We start from the raw sequence: 23,875 nt of genomic DNA, 5'->3' as shown, positions 1-23,875 counted from the left end.
AAAAAGTTTCCATCTGCCACCTAATGTTGTATATCCAGACCTGCCTCTTTTATCACTTCTTACACCCAAAGTTCTCTCAACACATCTTGATTCAACTCTTCAGATTTCTATTCTGGCTCACCACATGTCAAATCTTGCTAAGCAAATGGAGAAACAACACTCAACATATCTCCACCTGTCAACAGCAACATCTGTGTTCAAGTCATTTAAGACTAGAACCTGAATTTCATCCCACTGCTTTTTCTCAAATCACACTCGCAAGGAATGTATACAGGAACTTTCTCTTATTATTACGGGTTGAGGTATGTAAGGGCTCAGAATCAGTGCTCTAAGGTTTAGCATTTTGTGCCTTGACTAGTAATGAAAGTAACTAATCTCCAAAAAATTTCTCAACTATGTGATGCATAACTTGCCTAAGAAAATGCAAATTTAGCAACTCTGCCAGACACAGCATACCTTCTACTGAAGATGAGGAAGTCTTTTAAGCATAGTCACCAGTATGAAATGCCATCTGGTTAAATTGTTTTAACCTCCGAATAGTAGTGTCTATAACTGTGCTTAAATTTTTTGTACTTCACTCCCTGCAAGGATTATCTCTACTTGAGAGCACTGAATGCCAGTAGATTATATGTTCTCAAAGCAGAAAACAGCTACTAAAGCCAAAACATTAATCATGCCCAAGAAATGACACTTAGTCCAGGCAGAAATGAGTATGTTTGAGTAGCTAGTAAATTGCAATATTTAAAAATCCACCTGAATAAAATTTGAATGAAGGAGTCATTCTCCCCATCCAAAAAGGTTGGTGGAACAGTAGTTTTATGTACTATTAAAAGTAAGACATCAGGTTTTAAAATTTAAGTAGGAAAGGAACATTGGCCATAGATGATTGTGTGTGAGGGTTTCATATCTTACTGCCCACATTGTACCAAGTGTCTAAATATCAGATAATTCATCACATGTCATCAGTCCCTGTTGGAAATCCCACGATCATGTCAAACAGCAAGTCAAAGAGGAATCTGATCACTCTTCTACTTACTTTGTTCTCCTTTTCTTTGTTATCTCACTGAATGGTAACCTATTTACCCAGATGCCCAAAGTGAAATTCTACCATCTCTAATCAGTTACCAAGTCTTCTTTCTATTTATATTTCAAACCCATCTTTTCTTCTCAACTGCTAATGTCTTCATTTTGTTCCTCAAAATTTCATACCTGAGTAAGCGAAACATTCCTCTAATTAGTGTCCCTGACTCCAGACTGTTTATCTTTCAATTAGTTCTTCATGTGTAGGTCAAATTGGTTTTTTGAAAATCAAATATGATCCTTGGTTTACACATCTCCTGGTAGCTCTCAAATCTTTAATTGATTTCTTAAACTCCAAACTCCTATTATGACACACAACTGCTTTGAAAGCTGGCCCCAGCTTTCAGCTTGCAGCTTCAGCCTTATGTCTTGCCACTCTCCATCTCGCATTTTACATTCGGAGTATAACGAACTACTTGAGGTTTCATGAGCAAGGCCTGATCTCTCCGGACTTCACACACTGGCTTAGATCTCACTTGGAACAATTGTGCCCCATAAAGCACATTTGGCAATATCTGGAGACATTTTTGATTGTCAGGACTGAGAAGGGTTCTACTGAGAGCACAGGGCAGCCCCCAACAACAAAGAACTGTCCAGCCCAAAATGTCTATCGTGATGGGGTTGAGAAACTCTGCCCTGGTCCCTTGTCTTCCCTTTGCAGCAGACACAGTAGCCATTCTTCATCTTGCTTTTAATAATCTAACCTCCCAAGTTTTAGTTGGGCACACAGTCACTTCATTAGACTGCAGTCCTCAGCCTCCATTGGAGCTGAGTGTAGGCATGTGTGCCATGAAGAGTTCACATAGCAGGCTGAGTCTGCTCTCCTTAGTAAGGCCTACTTGGAAGAGTGACTTTTGGCTTGCCTCTAGGAACCTGGATTTCAGGAGGGTTCTCACCAGTCCCCAGTATGAGTGGCTCACTGTAACTAAACTGTACAAAAAATATAGCTAATGCTGAATATCTTCTTTCCTCTGAGAGTCTGAAATCTTGGGATATGCTCAGGCAGAGAGGGCCTACGTGACCAATCCCAATTAAAACCCTGGTACTGCATCTCTAATGAACTCTCCTGGTAGACAGCATTTTATATTTGTCACAGTTTGTTGCAGGAGGAATTAAGCACATCCTGGGTGACTCCACTGGGAAAGCACTCTCAGGAGTTTGCAGCTGATTTCCCCTGGACTTTGCCCCAAGTGCCTTTTCCTTTTGCTTATTTTCCTTTGTATCCTTTGCAGCAATAAATGTTGGCCATGAGTACAACTACATGGTAAGTCCTGTGAGTTCCTCTAATGAATCCTTGAAACTGGGAAAACTCTGGGGACTCCTGACAAAACATGTGACTAAGTTCTGGTCAGTAAGAAGTGAAACAGAAGTCAACTTCTGGGTCAGATGCTTTAAATAGGAATTTGTTTGCCTCTCCTTCCTCTTTTCCCTCTTCCTGTACACTGGATTGTGGATATGGTACCCACCAGCCAGCTTTAATCAGATGGAAGAGGGCCATACCCTAGAGCAGAGGTTGGCTAATTTTTTCTGTAAAGAGGCCATACAATCTCTGTTGCAACGACTTATTTATGCCACTAAAGGAGCCATGGAGAGTACATAAATGAATGTGCATGGCTGTGTTCCAGTAAAATTTTACTTACAGACACAGGACACAGGCCAGATTTTTCTTGCAAGCCATAGTTTGCCAATCCCTGCCCTAGAGGACAGAGATAGAAGGCACTGAAAGACAATTCTCCATGGGTCTTACTTTTCTGCCTAGCTTTGAGCAGGGGTTCTGAATTACTCTGTTTTCTTCTTTTCTTTTCAAGGCCCATGGTATATCAAACAGCCTTGGAAGATAGAGATAGTGTCTTCTTCCAGAGCACTGGGCAAATGGGTTAACTACTCAGGATAGTAAAAACAGTGTCTTCCTCTGGGGCAAAAGTCAGGCAGACTTACTACTGATTATGAAAGATTTCATTTTCTAAGTTTAGGGTTCCTTTCGTATAAAGTAAACCACTGCCAGTACAGGTGTCGCCTGCTCCTTTCAGTGTGTCCTGTGAGATTTGAGCCTCAGGTAACTGGAACAAATGCTAATATTCTGGCTCCCACTATTGCATTGACTAATACAGTCCGTTGTTGCTCTGACCCAGGAACCTCATATCTGTTTCCATTCATGGAACTATGACATGTGAAATCATTATTTCACAAGTAGGATAAAATCTCAGACCCTTCATGGTCTTGACAGTAGGAACTAGGGTTCCTAAATGATTTAATGATGTAGAGCTTCCTACATCCTTGCACTACCTTCCCATGTTGGAATTTTTGTATAATGAAGAGATAAATTTGTAACTTGTTGAGGCACTGGAGAGCAGCTTAGCCTGTACCTTAATACTCCTCTGCTAATCCTTAATCATCCTTCAGTTTCCAAGTTAGAGGTCATTACCTACAAGAAGTTTCCTGTGATGTAGTCCAACCACCCCCCACAACACACACACACTATCCATCCAAATTCTGTGATAGCCCCCACTGCAATGTTTCCATTGCATTTTATGTATATCCCTATCAAAACAAGTACATTTTCTGAATTGTTGTCTGTACTCTTTGTTCATCTGTAAGTTCTTGAGAGAAAGGATCATTTCTTCCCCTATCTTCAAACCTATTACAGTGACTGCCATGTGGTTAGGCTCAAAAGCATTTGTTGATGCAGATGATCAAGCGCATTTCACTTCCTGTGCTTCTTTACTACTCATCCCATGGTGTGCTTGGCAGTCAGATGAGTGAAGGCAACATCATTTATTCAGTCAGAACTCCACTTGTGGTATTCCCCCAAAGCCTTCCAAGCTCTAATCTACATGTCAAAAGGAGGCTTACTTTAAGGATGTACATGTTTAACTTTAGGGGTGCACATATTCTAGACCACACATAGCATTTAATGCAGTGGAACAGGATATACATTTAAAGGATGTATATACCTCACTTCTAGAGTCAGGTCCAGCATTTAAAAAACTTTACCCAGTGAACTTTGTATTCATTTACCACAGGACAATACTTCCTCCTGTGTTAAAATAAGGGTACCAGAAAGTTCCAATAATTCAGGTGTTATAACTTTGAGAAGTATTTTCTAATATAGCCAAAGGACAAATGACCCATAATGGGACGACTTGTCTTGTTTGTGAGGGACAAACTGTTTACTCTTTGGCCAGGTTATCTGGAGTTTGTGCGTACTTCAAATATTGCTCCACTCCACATTTTCACTACTCTCTACAATGGAGTTCCAACCAAACACCTACTTATAAACCCTCCTCTGTTTTTGGAAACAGCCCCACCGCACATGTTGAAGTTGTAATTTCCTCATGCATATGGTTTCTCTTCCTTTTCCCCATAACCATGCCTGGGTGTTTATCCTCTGAGGAGTCACCTCAAGCTTGCATGAGATAAAGGCTTGATCAGTACTGAGAGCACTTAGGTAAAGCAGAGATTTTGTTATAAGCGCAGACTGTCCTAGTCTGGAAGTTTAGGCATGCTCTACAGTCTGTAAACTTTCTTGTGACAAAATGGGCCATCCCCTGTAGTTCAGATTAAGCATATCGCTACCCACATGGAGCATTTCTGGTTCTGAATGTTCCCATGGTTCCCATCATGGCTATCTTTCTTGGTATCTGTCTTCAACTGTGAGGTGGCATGAACCCCTTGGTAGGTCCTAGAAAGGGTCAACAAGACCAGCCTGTTTCTGGCCTCAGGATGTCCTGAGGCTGCTGGTACATTTCCTTTGGATGTCAATTACTGGCTGTTTATTGGACATTCATTTGAAACAGAAAAATTAATAGACGGATACCAAAACCTTCTGAAACCCAAGATGAATATATATTGAATGTATGAATACTTTTTAGTTGGATCTTATCTGACTTGACCATTCATAAGGCAGAAAGAGTAAAGGTTATAGGAAAGTAGTATATCAGTCTGGGCAAATCTCAGGGTAGAAATGGACCTGATCACAAATAGACAATATCAAGCATAATAATATATAATTGTTGGCTGAAAGAAAATGTTGTGATGTTGAAGAAGCGTATGGTGTTTTGGCTGGAGTTTATGAAAACCAGGAGTATCATCCTTGGACCCAAAAGGTAGAGATTAATGGGGACTAACAGATTATCTGAATCTGTAGCAAACAGAAATCAAACTTTCTTAACACATAGCATATAAAGAGAAATATAAGATGGTGAGGCAAGGTGCTTTGAAATTAAATGATCCCCTAAATAAGACAAATATGCTACACAAACTTACAACCTGTTTAAACTTGTTGGAAGTGTTCTCTGCACTGCTAAAGTTGACATACCCATGCTTGGTGGCACAAAATACTTGTTCTTGTGGGCTAAATGACATTTACGAGCTTTACGCTTTGGCCAAGTCAGTTGGCTCCCACAGCCTTTACTTCGCTGTTTCTTGGAAAATGGCTGAAATCCAAAAGTCTTCTGTGATTTAAGGACTACTAAGTTAATCTGATACTAGTCAATAAGAAATAAGGTGTAGAATGTGCTGGGGTCTGTGGACTAATCTGGCTCTTTTGTCCAAGGTTTCTTGGATATTTACCACATTACGTTTCTTTCTTCAACTGGAATGGACAATATACTGTCACCGAAAGAACGTGGTAACACAAAATTAGAACCATCTCATTTCCAAGAAATGTATTTTTTTATGACATGGGTGGGGTCAGTGGAAATAGGAGATAGTCTGAAGTCTTTCTATCTTGTTCTGTGTCAAGAGGATTTTTACACAATTGCATTTGAATAATTTTTACACAACTGCACTTGAATAATTTGCTATAATGCTACTTTTTTGTCTGAAGAGTTATCCCTTCCTGATAACTTTTTTGGCTTCATTTCTACTTTTGCAGGAGCAGGTTTAGCTGACAACCTCACTGATCTCCTCTTGGGCTCTTCCTTCACCACCCCTTGTGCTGAGCTGACCTTCCTTTTGGGCAGGGGAGCAAAGGGTAAACAGGCCAAAGTGGCTAGCCAAGAGACTAAAGAAGATTTACCTGCACAAAATGGAGAAACTAAAACTGAAGAAAGTCCAGCCTCTGATGAAGTCAGAGAGAAAGAAGCCAATTCTGATTAATATCATATACCCTACCTTATCAGTCGTCCCTGTCTCCCTTGTACAATCCAGAGTACTATTTCTATCAACTATTTCATAAATACAAGTTTCTTTAGTAGCTCAGGAAATTTTTTTAAGAAAGAGGAATTCCCACCTTATCTCTTTTTATTTTTTTAGTGTAAATTCTTTTTTAAGAGGTGAAAACATTAGCTGGTTATTTTTGGTACAACCAGAAAATAGTGTGGGATATTGAATTATGGGAGGCTTTGACTGTATTGGGTGTCAGCTTAACATTCCATAAATAGGCAGTTAGTTCTTATATCCTCTAATACTAAACATACTAAATGGCAATATGGAGTCACACTCCTGCATTTAATGTCTTGAGCATTTTGAATTACTTCTATTTTCTTGTTGTTTTTTAGATTTGTTTCCCAAAGGAAACTGCTCCTTGATCATGGCTCTCCCTGTCAGAATTGTGTGCACTCTTGTTATATCTTTGGTTGTGGTTGTCCCATTTTCCTAACAACTTTGTTAATGTACTGTTTAAGATTGAAAATTTGAGTATGTAGTGTATATGCTATTAAATTATTAATTGTTGAGATGTATGAAACAGCTTATCAACATTTGAAGATACTGGTACTTGATAGCCTCTTAAGGAAAATTTACCTCCAAATTTTAAGCTAGAAAGCCCCTGAAATGACTGTAAAAAAATTACAATTCATAGCTTTTTAGATTGTTGGTATGTATGCTAAGAATTGTGTACAAATTGAAATGCCTATGTACTGATCCTCAACACAACCAATAACATCTCAATTATAACATAAAAAAAGAGAAAACACCCAAATATCAGAGCTTCAAGGGAGAACAGAATGTTGTAATTGACCGTTATCTCAATCATCATAGTTACAGAAAGAAAAGAAAAGTCATCTCATTCTCAGGAAGCCTGGGGCCAGGTTATGTTCATAGATCTTGATCATGGACAAATATATTTTTATACTCCTCTTCTGACATTCTGAGAAAATGGCAAGACTATTTATATAATTTTGACTTTTGAAATAATTTAATAAAAGAAATATCAGCCTCTAAGTAATAGAATCCATTCACAGCAAAGTATCTACTAATTCACTTAATATTATTTCAGAAAGAATATAAAGGAGTTTTTTGGGGGTGGGAAATGCCCTTTTGATAGGTATTTGTCTCTTAGAGTTTTGTACTTTTTATTAACTATCTTACAAAACAATTATTTAGGGCTTGGCAAAAATGCAGTCTCCCTTGGTCAGAAACCCAAATTCCTTTTAAAACTATATGCACTCACAGCATAAACATTTCTTAAACACCTACTGTATTCTGGGAATTGTTTTAGATATTTGGTTTGGGTGTGGGGTGGGCTTGAAATACAAAGAAAATGAAGACAAAGTTCTTTCCAAAATTATAGAAATATGCTATGATAAGGGTTAAGGTAGAGATATTTTAAAGTGCTATGGAAACAGGTAACAGAGTATTCATCTGCTGTTGTGGGGGGAGTTGGGGGATTTAGAAAATGTTCCCTAATGGGGTAACTTCTGAACTCATCCTCAAATAATGAGAAATAGTTAATGAGGGGTAAGAAGCATGGGAGGACTGGAGCATACCTCTCTGGATGTAAAAATCTGTGGTATCTTTTGAGAAAAGCAGGTAGTGTGCTATGGCTGGAATCAAGAGTAAGCAGTAGCAAATGGTAGACAGGATCAGAAGGAAGACCCAGGGTAAGAACTTTGGGCCTCAAAGGCCAAGGATTGCAAACTCAAATGTTACAGGCAAAGTTTAGCAAACTACATCCTATGAGCCAAACTAGCCCTCAACCTGTTTTTGTAAATAAAGTTTTATTGGAACATAGCCAAGCTCATTTGTTTATGTATTATTAAGGATGCTGGAAAGAATGGAACCAAGTTGGAAAACACTCTGCAGGATATTATCCAGGAGAACTTCCCTAATCTAGCAAGGCAGGCTAACATTCAAATTCAGGAAATACAGAAAATATCACAAAGATACCCCTCGAGAAGAGCAACTCCAAGACACATAATTGTCAGATTCACCAAAGTTGAAATGAAGGAAAAAATGTTAAGGGCAGCCAGAGAGAAAGGTTGGGTTACCCACGAAGGGAAGCCCATCAGACTAACAGCGGATCTCTCAGCAGAAACTCTACAAGCCAGAAGAGAGTGGGGGCCAATATTCAACATTCTTAAAGAAAAGAATTTTCAACCCAGAATTTCATATCCAGCCAAACTAAGCTTCATAAGTGAAGGAGAAATAAAATACTTTACAGACAAGCAAATGCTGAGAGATTTTGTCACCACCAGGCCTGCCCTAAAAGAGCTCCTGAAGGAAGCACTCAACATGGAAAGGAACAACTGTTACCAGCCACTGCAAATCATGCCAAATTGTAAAGACCATCGAGGCTAGGAAGAAACTGCATTAACTAATAAGCAAAATAACCAGCTAACATCATAATGACAGGACCAAATTCACACATAACAATATTAACCTTAAATATAAATGGACTAAATGCTCTAATTAAAAGACACAGACTGGAAAATTGGATAAAGAATCAAGACCCATCAGTGTGCTGTATTCAGGAAACCCCTCTCACATGCAGAGACACACATAGGCTCAAAATAAAGGGATGGAGGAAGATCTACCAAGCAAATGGAAAACAAAAAAAGGCGGGGGTTGCAATCCTAGTCTCTGATAAAACAGACTTTAAACCAACAAAAGACAAAAGAGACAAAGAAGGCCATCACATAATGGTAAAGGGATCAATTCAACAAGAAGAGCTAACTATCCCAAATATATATGCAACCAATACAGGAGCACCCAGATTCACAAAGCAAGTCCTTAGAGACCTACAAAGAGACTTAGACTCCCACACAATAATAATGGGAGACTTTAACACCCCACTGTCAACATTAGACAGATCAACGGGACAGAAAGTTAACAAGGATATCCAGGAATTGAACTCAGCTCTGCACCAAGCAGACCTAATAGACATCTGCAGAACTCTCCACACCAAATCAACAGAATATACATTCTCCTCAGCACCACACTACACTTATTCCAAAATTGACCACACAGTTGGAAGTAAAGCACTCCTCAGCAAATGTAAAAGAACAGAAATTATAACAAACTGTCTCTCAGACCACAGTGCAATAAAACTAGAACTCAGGATTAAGAAACTCACTCAAAACTGCGCAACTACATGGAAACTGAACAATCTGCTCCTGAATGACTACTGGGTACATAACAAAATGAAGGCAGAAATAAAGATGTTCTTTGAAACCAATGAGAACAAAGACACAACATATCAGAATCTCTGGGACACATTCAAAGCAGTGTGTAGAGGGAAATTTATAGCACTAAATGCCCACAAGGGAAAGCAGGAAAGATCTAAAATTGACACCCTAAATCACAATTAAAAGAACTAGAGAAGCAAGAGCAAACACATTCAAAAGCTAGCAGAAGGCAAGAAATAATTAAGATCAGAGCAGAACTGAAGGAAATAGAGACACAAAAAACCCTTCAAAAAATCAATGAATCCAGGAGCTTGTTTTTTTTTAAAGATCAACAAAATTGATAGACCTCTAGCAAAACTAATAAAGAAGAAAAGAGAGAAGAATCAAATAGACACAATAAGACATGATAAAGGGGATATCACCACCGATCCTACAGAAATACAAACTACCATCAGAAAACACTACAAACACCTCTACGCAAATAAACTAGAAAATCTAGAAGAAATGGATGAATTCCTCAACACATACACCCTCCCAAGACTAAACCAGGAAGAAGCTAAATCTCTGAATAGACCAATAACAGGACCTGAAATTGAGGCAATAATTAATAGCTTACCAACCAAAAAAAGTCCAGGACCAGATGGATTCACAGCCAAATTCTACCAGAGGTACAAGGAGGAGCTGTTACCACTCCTTCTGAAACTATTCCAATCAATAGAAAAAGAGGGAATCCTCCCTAACTCATTTTATGAGGCCAGCATCATCCTGATACCAAAGCCTGGCAGAGACACAACCAAAAAAGAGATTTTAGACCAATATCCCTGATGAACGTCAATGCAAAAATCCTCAATAAAATACTGGCAAACAGAAGACAGCAGCACATCAAAAAGCTTATCCACCATGATCAAGTGGGCTTCATTCCTAGGATGCAAGTCTGGTTCAACATATGCAAATCAAAAAGTGTAATCCAGCATGTAAACAGAACCAAAGACAAAAATCAGATGATTATCTCAATAGATGCAGAAAAGGCCTTTGACAAAATTCAACAGTGCTTCATGCTAAAAACTCTCAATAAATTAGGGATTGATGGGACATATCTCAAAATAATAAGAGCTATCTATGACAAACCCACAGCCAATATCATACTGAATGGGCAAAAACTGGAAGCATTCCCTTTGAAAACTGGCACAAGACAGGGATGCCCTCTCTCACCACTCCTATTCAACACAGTGTTGGAAGTTCTGGCCAGGGCAATTAGGCAGGAGAAGGAAATAATGGGTATTCAATTAGGAAAAGAGGAAGTCAAATTGTCCCTGTTTGCAGACGACATGATGGTATATCTAGAAAACCCCACTGTCTCAGCCCAAAATCTCCTTAAGCTGATAAGCAACTTCAGCAAAGTCTCTGGATACAAAATCAATGTACAAAAATCACAGGCATTCTTATACACCAACAACAGACAAACAGAGAGCCAAATCATGAGTGAACTCCCATTCACAATTGCTTCAAAGAGAATAAAATACCTAGGAATCCAACTTACAAGGGACGTGAAGGACCTCTTCAAGGAGAACGACAAATCACTGCTCAAGGAAATAAAAGAGGATACAAACAAATGGAAGAACATTCCATGCTCATGGGTAGGAAGAATCAGTATCGTGAAAATGGCCATACTGCCCAAAGTAATTTACAGATTCAATGCCATCCCCGTCAAGCTACCAATTTCTTTCTGCACAGAATTGGAAAAAACCACTTTAAAGTTCATATGGAACCAAAAAAGAGCCCGCATCGCCAAGTCAATCCTAAGCCAAAAGAACAAAGCTGGAGGCATCACACTACCTGACTTCAAACTACACTACAAGGCTCCAGTAACCAAAACAGCATGGTACTGGTGCCAAAACAGAGATATAGATCAATGGAACAGAACAGAGCCCTCAGAAATAACGCCACATATCTACAACTACCTGATCTTTGACAAACCTGAGAAAAACAAGAAATGGGGAAAGGATTCCCTATTTAAAAAATGGTGCTGGGAAAACTGGCTAGCCATATGGAGAAAGCTGAAACTGGATCCCTTCCTTACACCTTATACAAAAATCAATTCAAGATGGATTAAAGACTTAAACGTTAAACCTAAAACCATAAAAATCCTAGAAGAAAACCTAGGCATTACCATTCAGGACACAGGCATGGGCAAGGACTTCATGTCTAAAACACCAAAAGCAATGGCACCAAAAGCCAAAATTGACAAATGGGATCTAATTAAACTAAAGAGCTTCTGCACAGCAAAAGAAACTACCATCAGAGTGAACAGGCAACCTACAAAATGGGAGAAAATTTTCGCAACCTACTCATCTGACAAAGGGCTAATATCCAGAATCTACAATGAACTCCAACAAATTTACAAGAAAAAAACAAACAACCCCATCAAAAAGTGGGCAAAGGACATGAACAGACACTTCTCAAAAGAAGACATTTATGCAGCCAAAAAACACATGAAAAAATGCTCACCATCACTGGTCATCGGAGAAATGCAAATCAAAACCACAATGAGATACCATCTCACACCAGTTAGAATGGCAATCATTAAAAAGTCAGGAAACAACAGGTGCTGGAGAGGATGTGGAGAAATAGGAACACTTTTACACTGTTGGTGGGACTGTAAACTAGTTCAACCATTGTGGAAGTCAGTGTGGTGATTCCTCAGGGATCTAGAACTAGAAATACCATTTGACCCAGCCATCCCATTACTGGGTATATACCCAAAGGACTGTAAATCATGCTGCTATAAAAACACATGCACACGTATGTTTATTGCGGCATTATTCACAATAGCAAAGACTTGGAACCAACCCAAATGTCCAACAATGATAGACTGGATTAAGAAAATGTGGCACATATACACCATGGAATACTATGCAGCCATAAAAAAGGATGAGTTCATGTCCTTTGTAGGGATATGGATGAAATTGGAAATCATCATTTTCAGTAAACTATCACAAGAAAAAAAACCAAACACCACATACTCTCACTCATAGGCGGGAATTGAACAATGAGAACACATGGACACAGGAAGGGTAACATCACACTCTGGGGACTGTTGTGGGGTGGGGGAAGGGGGGAGGGATAGCATTGGGAGATATACCTAAAGTATAATAATAATAAATAAATTTAAAAAACTAAAAAAAACAAAAGCCAAAATTGACAAATGGAATGTCATTAAACTATAGAGCTTCTGGCACAGCAAAAGAAACTGCCATCAGAGTGAACAGGCAACCTACAGAATGGGAGAAAATTTTTGCATTCTACTCATCTGACAAAGGGCTAATATCCAGAATCCACAATGAACTCAAACAAATTTATAAGAAAAAAATAAACAACCCCATCCAAAAGTGGGCAAAGGATATGAACAGACACCTCTCAAAAGAAGACATTTATGCAGCCAAAAAACACATGAAAAAATGCTCATCATCACTGGCCATCACAAATGCAAATCAAAACCACAATGAGATACCATCTCACACCAGTTAGAATGACGATCATTAAAAGTCAGGAAACAACAGGTGCTGGAGAGGATGTGGAGAAATAGGAACACTTTTACACTGTTGGTGAGACTGTAAACTAGTTCAACTGTTGTGGCAGTCAGTGTGGCAATTTCTCAGGGATCTAGAACTAGAAATATCATTTGACCCAGCAATCCCATTACTGGGTATATACCCAAAGGATTATAAATCATGCTGCTATAAAGACACAGGCACACGTATGTTTATTGTGGCACTATTCACAATAGCAAAGACTTGGAACCAAGCTAAATGTCCAACAATGACAGACTGGATTAAGAAAATGTGGCACATATTCACCATGGAATACTATGCAGCCATAAAAAATAATGAGTTCATGTCCTTTGTAGGGACATGGATGAAGCTGGAAACCATCATTCTCAGCAAACCATTGCGAGGACAAAAAACCAAACACCACATGTTCTTACTCATAGGTGGGAGCTGAACAATGAGAACACATGGACACAGGAAGGGTAACATCACACTCTGGGGACTGTTGTGGGGTGGGGGGAGGGGGAAGGGATAGCATTAGGAGATACACCTAATGTAAATGAAGAGTTAATGGGTGCAGCACACCAACATGGCACATGTATGCATATGTAACAAACCTGCACGTTGTGCACAAGTACCGTAAAACTTAGAGTTTAAAAAAAAAAAGAACAAAGGTATAAAAAAAAAGAAGAAGAAATTATAAGAAAATGTGAAGCTGAGTCCAGGAGCTAAAAAAAAAAAGATGCTGTCTTAGTCACTTTCTGTTGCTATAGCTGAGTATCACAGACTGGGTAATTTATAAAGAATAGAGGTTAATTGGACATAGTACTGGAGGCTGGTTAATCCACAGTCAAGGGGCCACTTCTGATGAGAACCTTCTTGCTATGTCATAATGTGGTGAGAGGGCAAGAGCATGCCCTCTTCTTATAAAGCCATCAGTCCCAACATGCAGGCTCCACCCTGTGACTTTATTTAATCATAACTACCTTAATCTACCATATCTACCATAATCATCACAAAGGCCTTACCTCCTAATACCATCAGCATGAATTTGGGGATTGTTTCCAACACATGAAATTTGCGGGATGCATTCACATTGTAGCAGATGCGTTAGCACTATAGCGGCTGTGTGGAGGATTTGTGACAGAGACTGTATGGCACAAAAAAACTAAAGGGTTTATTCACCGGTTGTTCACAGGAAAACAACAACAACAACAAAATGTTTACCAACAGTTAGGACACATCACTTGGATGAATGAATCAAGTTTAGTGGAAAGTGGATGTCCTTTGTATTGTCTATATGGTCAGAGAAATTTAGATCCATCCAGAGAAATTTGATCTAGAGTCTTTCAGAACACTATCCCATTGTCTCTCTCTCTTTGATTCCTTTCTCTCCACTGCATGCATGCAGTCCTAATGCTTTTCTGCTCTGATGTCTCACATGTCTGTCTTTTCCTCTCTGTCCCTGCCTCTAATATCTTCTGGACTCACTTGCCTTTGCCCGTATTGTTGAGACTGTGGTTCCTGGCTGGTCTCTCACTCCCTGCAATTGGGTCCTTCCTGGGCACAGATGCCAGTTTTATCTTCCTATGCTGCTCTATGCAGCAGAAATACTATTTGATGCTTTCTTTTGTTTCTTATGAAATCCATTCCAAATATTTTTGTAGGGTTTTCAAGGCTTCTCAAATCTGTAAAGTCTTGATCAACCCCAATTTTATTCCTCACTATACTGTGGGAAATAAAACCAAATAAAACTGAATCTGGACTGTTGTCTTATGCATCAGTAAGTACGTTATTTCTACATATCTGAATGAATTCAGATAATTTATTTTGCCTATAAAGCCCTCATTATCCACCCACAATTCAATTTCTACCCATCCTACAAAGCCTAGAACAAATCCATTTCTATCAGGAAGCATTAAAATTCTTATAGACACCATTGCTCTCTTTTTAGGTTCTACTTCCACAAAACTTGTCGTCTGCCATCCTTTAGGCCTTCATGACACACCACCTTGCCTTAGTAGATGTTCCTTTGTATGAATTATTTTATCATCTTATGTCAGGTCTATATTTCTTGAGATCAGAGCTCTGCTTCTGCCTTTGTAAAGCAATTAGCTTAACACAATTATATTGTGTTAGGACTCAATACATACTTGTTGACTGGTGGGTTTAAACACTTCAGAAGTAAAAAAAAAAATAGTAAGAACCATGATATAATGGGAATGAAAGATGTAAAAATGAATAAGGGTGGTGGCTGAAGTCTCCTGAAGGATTTTAATGCTTCCACCACAAGAAGTTCCCAGAATGGCAGACCCTTAGTAGGAGTTCCAAAGGCAAGAGCTCCCTGGCCGTTCCCTTCACTGAATTCTAAAATCCAGTATAAAGTCATATTCAAAGGCCTTAAATTCCCTGTCCAGAAAGAAAATTCAAGTTCATATTGCTTGAGAAGTCACCTCAAAGGACAGGCCCCAGGCTTTAACAGATGTCTTCAATGACCCAAGCACAGGATAGGACATTCGCAGGAGTTCTTGGATCCCAGCAGAAGGCCATGTAAGGTGAGTCACATGGGGCCTGAGAAAAAACAGATGCTTGGGAAAGAATGAACAGGACACACTGAAAACACTGTATGGTCTAGACTAAATGCTTCAGTGGTCTCAAGATAAACAAAGTAGGCCAAGGGTGAAATGTGTGCGCTCAGTCAGCTCTCCCCATAAGAGTTCCAGCTCCTATCTTCAGGAAACAGCTAAGACGCATTTATGCTACCACAGGCAAACTTGGCATGCACTTTACTCACTTTCTTGCAGCCTGATTGGTATACTTAATTTTATAGGATGACACATTCACATCACAAGGATTTTCTCAGATTCCAGGGTTTGATCTTAGGACATATGGAAAGGAACTCTCCACAGACATTTCTTTCCTGCAGAAAGTGCTAACTGAGGTGCCTTCCACTGCTGAGGAAGGATGGGTGTTATGTTGCTCTGCCCTAGCTATTTGCTTTCCTCAGATGTTACCTGGGGTGGATCAGTGTTGATTTTCAGCATGTTTACCAGGAATAGATTTGCAAATGCTGAGGAAGAACTAGCTGGCTCTAGGAGAAGCATGAGCTCAGAGCTTCGGGTGCTATATGCAGATGGTATCAGAGAATGTAATCATTCATGCAGACTTGACAAATCATCAGTACAAATATCTCATTTGACAGACTATGAAAACAATGCTCCAAAACTAGTGCTTGTGAAATCACCTGTCAATACTGCTCCCTGCCCACCAAACTGTATGAATCCACCAAGACTCGGGTACTGTCAGAACAAGGGCTTTGTTCAGCTGGGCTCATCAATATTGTTCCCTTCCTATCAAATCATATGGATTCACCCAGGCTCTAGTACTGTTCAGAAAAGGGCCTTGTTCAGCTGGGTTCATCAGCCTATGCATAAGATGTTGCCAGAACATTGTCTTAGACTTCCCAGGGAGCTTCCTGACTTGGCTTTGTTTCCAATCATCCTGTTTCTGACCCTCACTTTGATGCTTTGGATCCTGTTCTACTCAGCCCCACTAGCTAATCAACTTCTTGATTTATTACTTTTTAGAGCCTACTTAACTGGACTTTTAATTAACATTCTTCCTCCTGACTGTCCCAAGCAAGCCTCTGTTGGCATCCTTCCAGGATGCCTACCCCACAACCACACACACACCACACATACATCTTCAGACTCTTCTCCAGGGCAGCTCTGATTGGAGATGAGCTAACTTCACAGTCTCATCCTTATTATGACTTTGCTTAGGAAAGCTCTAATAAGCAGCTCTTTAGCAACAGGTGTGTAATTAAGTTGTAACAGACAGGCAGAGTCTTATTACTTAAAAGGTCCAAACTCTCCATCAATAACTAGACTATTGCAATGTTTCATCTAATTATTGACTGGTCAAATTAATATTGAAACCACGAAAACCTTGAGGACCACAGGAAGCAGGTGTCAGAGAAGGCACCTACAATTGACTTCAGTAGGCAAATAAACTTTTGACTCTTTGAGAGAAATCCATCTTTGAGATCCAAAGCTTACAAGTGAAGTTCAAAATTCAGCTTGTTATCTATTAACAGTGACAGCATACAGAAGTAATAAACATAAATGAAGAAATATAATTAACCTTATGTGTACAAAGTCTTTTGAGGGAAATTAGGAGAGTGTGGCCACATGAAGACAATATAGGTAAATGTTGTGAGCACTAAAGCATGCCTTTTAGACCGTCAGGTTTTCAGGCAGTCTTATTCAAATACCTGAGTTTGTACTCCCAAAATAAGTTCAACTTTTCATGCCTCTGAGCCCTAATATGGGAAGTTAAGGACTGTAAATAAGCAGTAATGTTTTTTCTTTGTTTTGCTTTGTGTTAATGTTTGTTTGTTTTGCCCAGTATTGCCTCGGTGATGGTTCAGTCTGTTCAACAGAAAAGAAAGCATCTTACAGTTTCCTCCCATTGAACTCATGGTTCTACTGTGCCTTCTGCCCAGAAAAAACTTCCCCTCTAACCTGTTTTGTTTTGTTTCTGTTTTTTCAAATCTAATGACCCTGTAAAGGACAGATGAAATCCTACCTCTTCTTGAAGCCATCTATAACCATACCAGACAACCATGTTTTGTTTTGTCTTTGAATTCTTACATTGCTCATTGTCCATCCCACTCTTCTGGCATTGCTTGATTATATAAAGCAAATGCCTAGGCTCATGAAAATTTATCTGAGGATACAGATTAGCAGAAGACTTCATCTAGTATTGTTCTCTATCAGAATGTAATTCCTTAGTCATTTACATTTAATATTTTAATAATATATTAGTTCTAGAATTAAAAATTACTTCATTTTAAGAAGATACTGGGATGATGCAGAGGGGGAAGAACAAGGATTCTATCTTCCCTTGTAGACAACAATTGAACTGGCAGACTCTGTCTGATGTAACTGTTTTGGAACTCTGGAGTCAATCGAAGGCTTGAAATTTCCAGGGGAGGGCTTGGATGAAAAATTGTAGTCAATTTCAGCTTTTAGGACATTGGCAGCTATCCATCCCCTACCTCTTAGCCTCATGGCAAGAAGCTGTTTTGTGTTCCTGGAGCAGCATGTAAAGAGTTAGCAGGAGCCAGGGTGGGCATAAAAGGACCCTGTCCTACAAATATCAAGGATATTTCATCACTTATTGCTGCTTCTGATCACAGAGTGGTGAACAAAGAGGTGGAATTTAAAGGGCTGATGCCCTTCCCCCTCTTTATTTTTATCTTTTTTCCTTTTTGGAGCCAGACGTTAAAGAATAGGACATCCAAAAATAACTGCATATATTGGAAAAATTAGAAAGTGACTTCACATGCCCAGAGAAAGGCTCAGAAAAGACATGAGAAGACCTTAAATTTACATCTCAGGCTGATCCTCAGCCCTGAGACAGCCTACAATTTTTAAAAAGCAGTAGTAATAACACAAACCTGGGAAAGAGAAAAACTGATTCTCAGAATTGCCATAATATTAGATTCAAATGTCCAGCTTTTAACAACAACAAAAAAATTACAAAACACACAAAGAAACAGGAAACTATTGGCCATTCAAAGAGCAAAAAATAAGCAACAGAAGCTGTTCCTGAAAGACATCTACTAGATAAAGACTTTAAAACAATTGTCTTGAAGATGAGCAAGGAACCAAAGGGAGATGTGGAGACAGTCAAGAAATGAAGTATAAACAAAAGGGAAATATTAATAAACATATATAAAACCTAGAAAGAAACCAAAAAGAAAATTTGAAGCTGAGAAGTACACTAACTAAAATGCAAAATTTGCCAGAAAGATTCAAAGGCAGATTTGATCAGACAGAAGAAAGAAGCAGTAAACTTGAAGAGGACAATGGAAATTATCAAGCCTGAGGAACAGAAAGAAAAAAGATTGAAGAAAAGTGAAGAATCCTCAGGGATCTGTAGGATGCCATCAAACAGACCAACATACACATTGTGTGAGTTCCAGAGGGAGAAAAGAGAGAGAAGGGGGCAGAAAGAATATTTGAAGAAGCAATGGCTAATAACTTCCTGAATTTGTTGACGTTAATATAAACATCCAAGAGGCTCAATGATGAACTCAAAGAAACTCACACCAAGACACATTATAAACAAACTTACAAAGGACAATGAGAGAATTTTGAAAGTGACAGAGAAAGGTGGCTAGTCACATAAAAGGGATCATCAATAAGATTTTCAGAAAATTTCTCATCAGAAACTCTGGAGGCCAGAAGATAGTGGGTCATATAGTCAAAGTGCTGAAAGAAAAAAAAAAATCTGTCTACTAAGAATCCTATTTCTGGCAAAACTGCTGTCGAAAAGTGAGGGAAAAATTAAGACATTCCTAGATAAACTAAAGCTGAGAGAATTTATTACCACTAGACCTTCTCTGTAAAAAAAGAAAATGATCAAGGGAGTCCTGCAGGATAAAATAAAAGAACAATGGATGTTAATTCAAAGTCATGTGAAGAAATAAATATCTCAATAAAAGTAAATAAGTGAGCAATTAGAAAAGCTAGTATTGTAACAACAGTTTGTAGCTCCACATTTTTGTTTACACCATGATTTAAGAGACAAATCCATTAAAATCAGTTTAAAAATGAGTATTATGCTAACTTCAGTTTCTAATTCCACATTTTGTTTTCTACACGATTTCAGAGACTAATACATTTAAAAAAACTATTAGTTTATGTTTTGGGGCACACAGTGTATAAAGATGTAATTTTGTGACATCAGCAACTTAAAGAGGTGAGGACAGAGTTGTAAACAAGCAGAGTTTTTGTACGTAACTGAAGTTAAAATGGTATAAATTCAAATTAAAGTGTATTCACTTTAAGATGTTAAATGTAATCTCCAGGGTATGGGAATTTAGACATGAGAAAAATTTAAACACTTCACTGTAATATAATAATAAATAGTGAAATATAGAATAATAAAAATAAAATATAAAATAAAAAATAGTGAAATAATATAAGTCTCTTCTTATCAGTATTCACTCTAAATGTAAATGTATTAAACTTTCCAATAAAATGACAGCAGTGTGGATGAAAACATGTGATCCAACTATGTGCTGTCTATAAGAAACTCACTTTAGATCCAAAGATAAAAATAAAGTGAAAGGATGGAAAATGATATTCTATGCAAATAGTAACAAAGAGAGAGAAAAAGTGGCCATACTAATATCAGACAAAATAGACTTTCCATCAAAAACGATTACAAAACACTAAGAAGGAAATATTAATAAAAATATTAATGCAGCAAGAAGATATAATAATAAAAAATATTTATGCACCTAATAACTATCAAAGTATAGGAAGCAAAAACTTACATAAATGAAGGCAGAAACAGAGTGTTCTACAATAATAACTGGAGACTTTATTACCCCACTCTAAATAATGACTAGAACAACCATATAGAAGACGAGTAAGGAAATAGCAGACTTAACACAATAACAGATATATACAGAATATTCTACCCAACAAAAACAGCACATATGTTTCTCCAATGCACATGGGACATTTTAGAGGATAGACTGTATGTTTTACCACAGATTAAGTTTCATTAGGCTTAAAAAGGCAAGTATCATACAAAGCATCTTCTCCAACCACAATAGGTTAAAGTTAGAAATCAATAACACCAGTACAATTTTTTTTAAGTTACAAACTTGTGGAAATTAAATGATACAGTGTTGAACAGCTAATGTATCAAAGAAGAAAACAAATGGGAAATTGTAAAATTCTTAGAGAAAACTAAAAATAAAAACACAACATACCAAAACTTACAGAATATAGTGCACAGTGATGGTCATGCTAAAGGGGAAATTTATAGCTATAAATTTTTACATTAAAAAAACAAGAAAGATCTTAAATCAATAATCTAACCTTACAAGAAGTAATAAACTAAAGAAGAATAAACTAAACCCAAAGCCAGCAGAAGAAAATAATTAAAAATTAAATCAGAGATAAAATAGAGAATAGAAAAGCAACAGAAAAAATCAATGAAATGAGAAGTTGATTATTTGAAAAGATCAATGCAATTGACAAACTTTAAGCTAGATAGACTAAGAGAGAAAGAGATGACTCAGTTTACTAAAAACAGAAATAACATTGGGGACATTATTCCTGATTCTACAAAAGTAAAAAAGCTTAAAAGAAAGTACTATGAACAGCTTTACATCAACAAATTAGATAACCTAGATGAAATGAACAAATTTCTAGAAACATAAAACCTACCAAGACCAAGTCATGAAGAAATAGAAAATCTAAATAGACCTATAGCTATTAAGGAGATTGAGTCAGTAACCAAAAATCTCCTGACAAACAAAATCACCAGATATGACGGCTTCATGGGTGAATTCTACCAAACATTTAAATAACAGATACCACTACTTCTCTAATTTTTCCAAAAAAATTGAAGAAGAGAGAACACTTCCTAGTTTGTTCTATGAATTCAGCATTACTCTGATAATGAAGACAAAGACACTAAGAGAAAAGAAAACTAAAGATCAATATTTCTTACGAACAAAAGGGATAAAGTCCTCCAATGCAAAAATTCTCAACATAATACTAGCAAACCACAATTAGCAGTATATTTAAAGAATTATACACCATGACCAAGCGGGATTTATTTCTAAAATGCAGGGATGGTTGAACACAGAAAAAAATGGTCAATACAATACATCATATTAACAGAATAAAATAAAAAATGCATGACCATTTCAATTGGTGCAGAAAAAAGAAGTTGAGGAAATTCAACATATTTTCACGGTAGAAATATGCAACAAACTGAAAACAGAATAAGACTACCTCAACATAATAAAATTCAGTTAAGAGAAACCCACAGCAAACATCATACTCAATGGTGAAAGACTGAAAGCTTTTCCTCTAAGATCAGGAACAAAATAAGGATGTTCAGTTTCACCATTTCTGTTTGATATAGCACTGGAAAACCTAGCCAAAGCAATTAGGCCAGAAAAAAAAATAAAAATTATCCAAACGGGAAGGGAAGAAGTAAAATTTATCTCTGTTCACAGTTGATAACATGTTACTATATGTAGATAATGCTAAGGATTCCATAAACAATTGTTAGAGCTAATATATGAGTTTAGCAAAGGAGCAGGATACAAATCAACACACAAAAATTAATTTCATTTTTTATACACTAACAATGAACTGAAAAAGAAACCATGAAAACAATCTCACTTACAACAAGACTAAAAAGAGTAAAATACTTACAAATTAACCAAAGAGCTGAAAGACTTAAACAATAAAATTACAAAATATTGCTAAAAGAAACTAAAGATTACATAAATAAATGGAAACACATTCCATGTCCACTGACTGGAAGACTTAATATTGTTGAGATTTTTATACCACACAAAGTGATCTTCAATGCAATCCCTATTAAATCTCAATAATACTTTTTGCAGAAATAGAATAATCTATCTTAAAATTCATATGGAGTATCAAGGGACCTTGAACAGCTATAACAATCTCTAAAAAGAAGAACAAAGCTGGATGACTCACCCTTCCTAATTTTAAAACTTACTGCAAAGATAGAGTAATAAAGACAGTGTGGAAATGGCATAAAGAAAAACATACAGACCAATAAAATAGAATAGAAGGTCCAGAAAAACCCTCACATATATGGTCAAATGATTTTTGACAGGGTGCCAAAGCCATTCAATGCAGAAAGGACAGTCTTTCAACAAATGGAGCTGGGAAATTGGATATCCACATGCAAGAGAAAAGCTGGACCCTTACCTGACACTAGCTACAAATTTAACTCAAAGTAGAAAGGTGGTTACCAGAGGCTGAAAGGGAGGAGAGGAAATAGAAGAAGGGGAGACGTTGATCAAAGGGTACAAAGTTTCAGTTAGACTGGATGAATAAGTTTCAATGATTCATAATTGTACTGCCTAATGTTAATGTGTTACATATTCCAAAGTTGCCAAAATAATATAATTTTAATGTCCTCACCACAAAGATAAGTTGATAAGGTGATAAATATGTCAGCGCCACTGAATCTTTCTACAACGTATACATAAATCAAAACATCACATTGTACCTAATTAATATACACAATAATTTGTCACTTAAAAATAAATTAATTTTTAAAAAAAAGTTAAAAAGAATCCTCAAAATAGATCAAAGATCTAAATGTAAGACCTAAACTATAACACACTTACAAGAAAACATAGCGGGATAATGGCCTGGCATTGGATTTAGCAATGATTTCTTAGATATTTTAGGTTGGTGCAAAAGTAATTGCAGTTTTTGCCATTAAAAGTAATGACAAAAACCTCAATTACTTTTCCACCAATCTAATAATACCAGAGGCACAAACACAAAAGAGAATATTAGACTTCATAAAAATTCTTTCAAAATATGCATCAAAAGGTATCAGTAGAGTAAAAAGGTAACACATAGAATGGAGAAAAAAATCTGCAAATCATACATCCAATATGGGATTAACAAATATATTGAGAACTCCTACAGCTCCAACAATAAAAACAACCCCATTCAAAAATGGGCAAAGGATTTGAATAGACATTTCTCCAGAGAAGATATACAAACAACTAATGGGTACATGAAAAGATGCTCGACATCACCAATCATTAAGGAAATGCAATTCAAAATTACCATGAGATACCACCACACACCCTTTAGGATGGTGACTACCAAAAACAAACAAACTTCAGAAAATAAGAAGTGTTGGCAAAGATGTACAGAAATCGGAAGCTTTGTGCCCTGTTGATGGGAATGTAAAATATTCCAGCCATGATAGAAAACAGTATAGTGGTTCCTCGAAAATTAAAAATAGAATTACCACCTGATCCAGCAATTCTACTTCTGCGTATATACTCAAAAGAACCGAAAG

Source organism: Pongo abelii, chromosome 4, assembly GCF_028885655.2.
Source record: "Pongo abelii isolate AG06213 chromosome 4, NHGRI_mPonAbe1-v2.0_pri, whole genome shotgun sequence".
NCBI lineage: Eukaryota > Metazoa > Chordata > Mammalia > Primates > Hominidae > Pongo > Pongo abelii.
The sequence above is the reverse complement of the archived record's forward strand: the minus strand, read 5'-3'. Positions refer to the sequence as shown.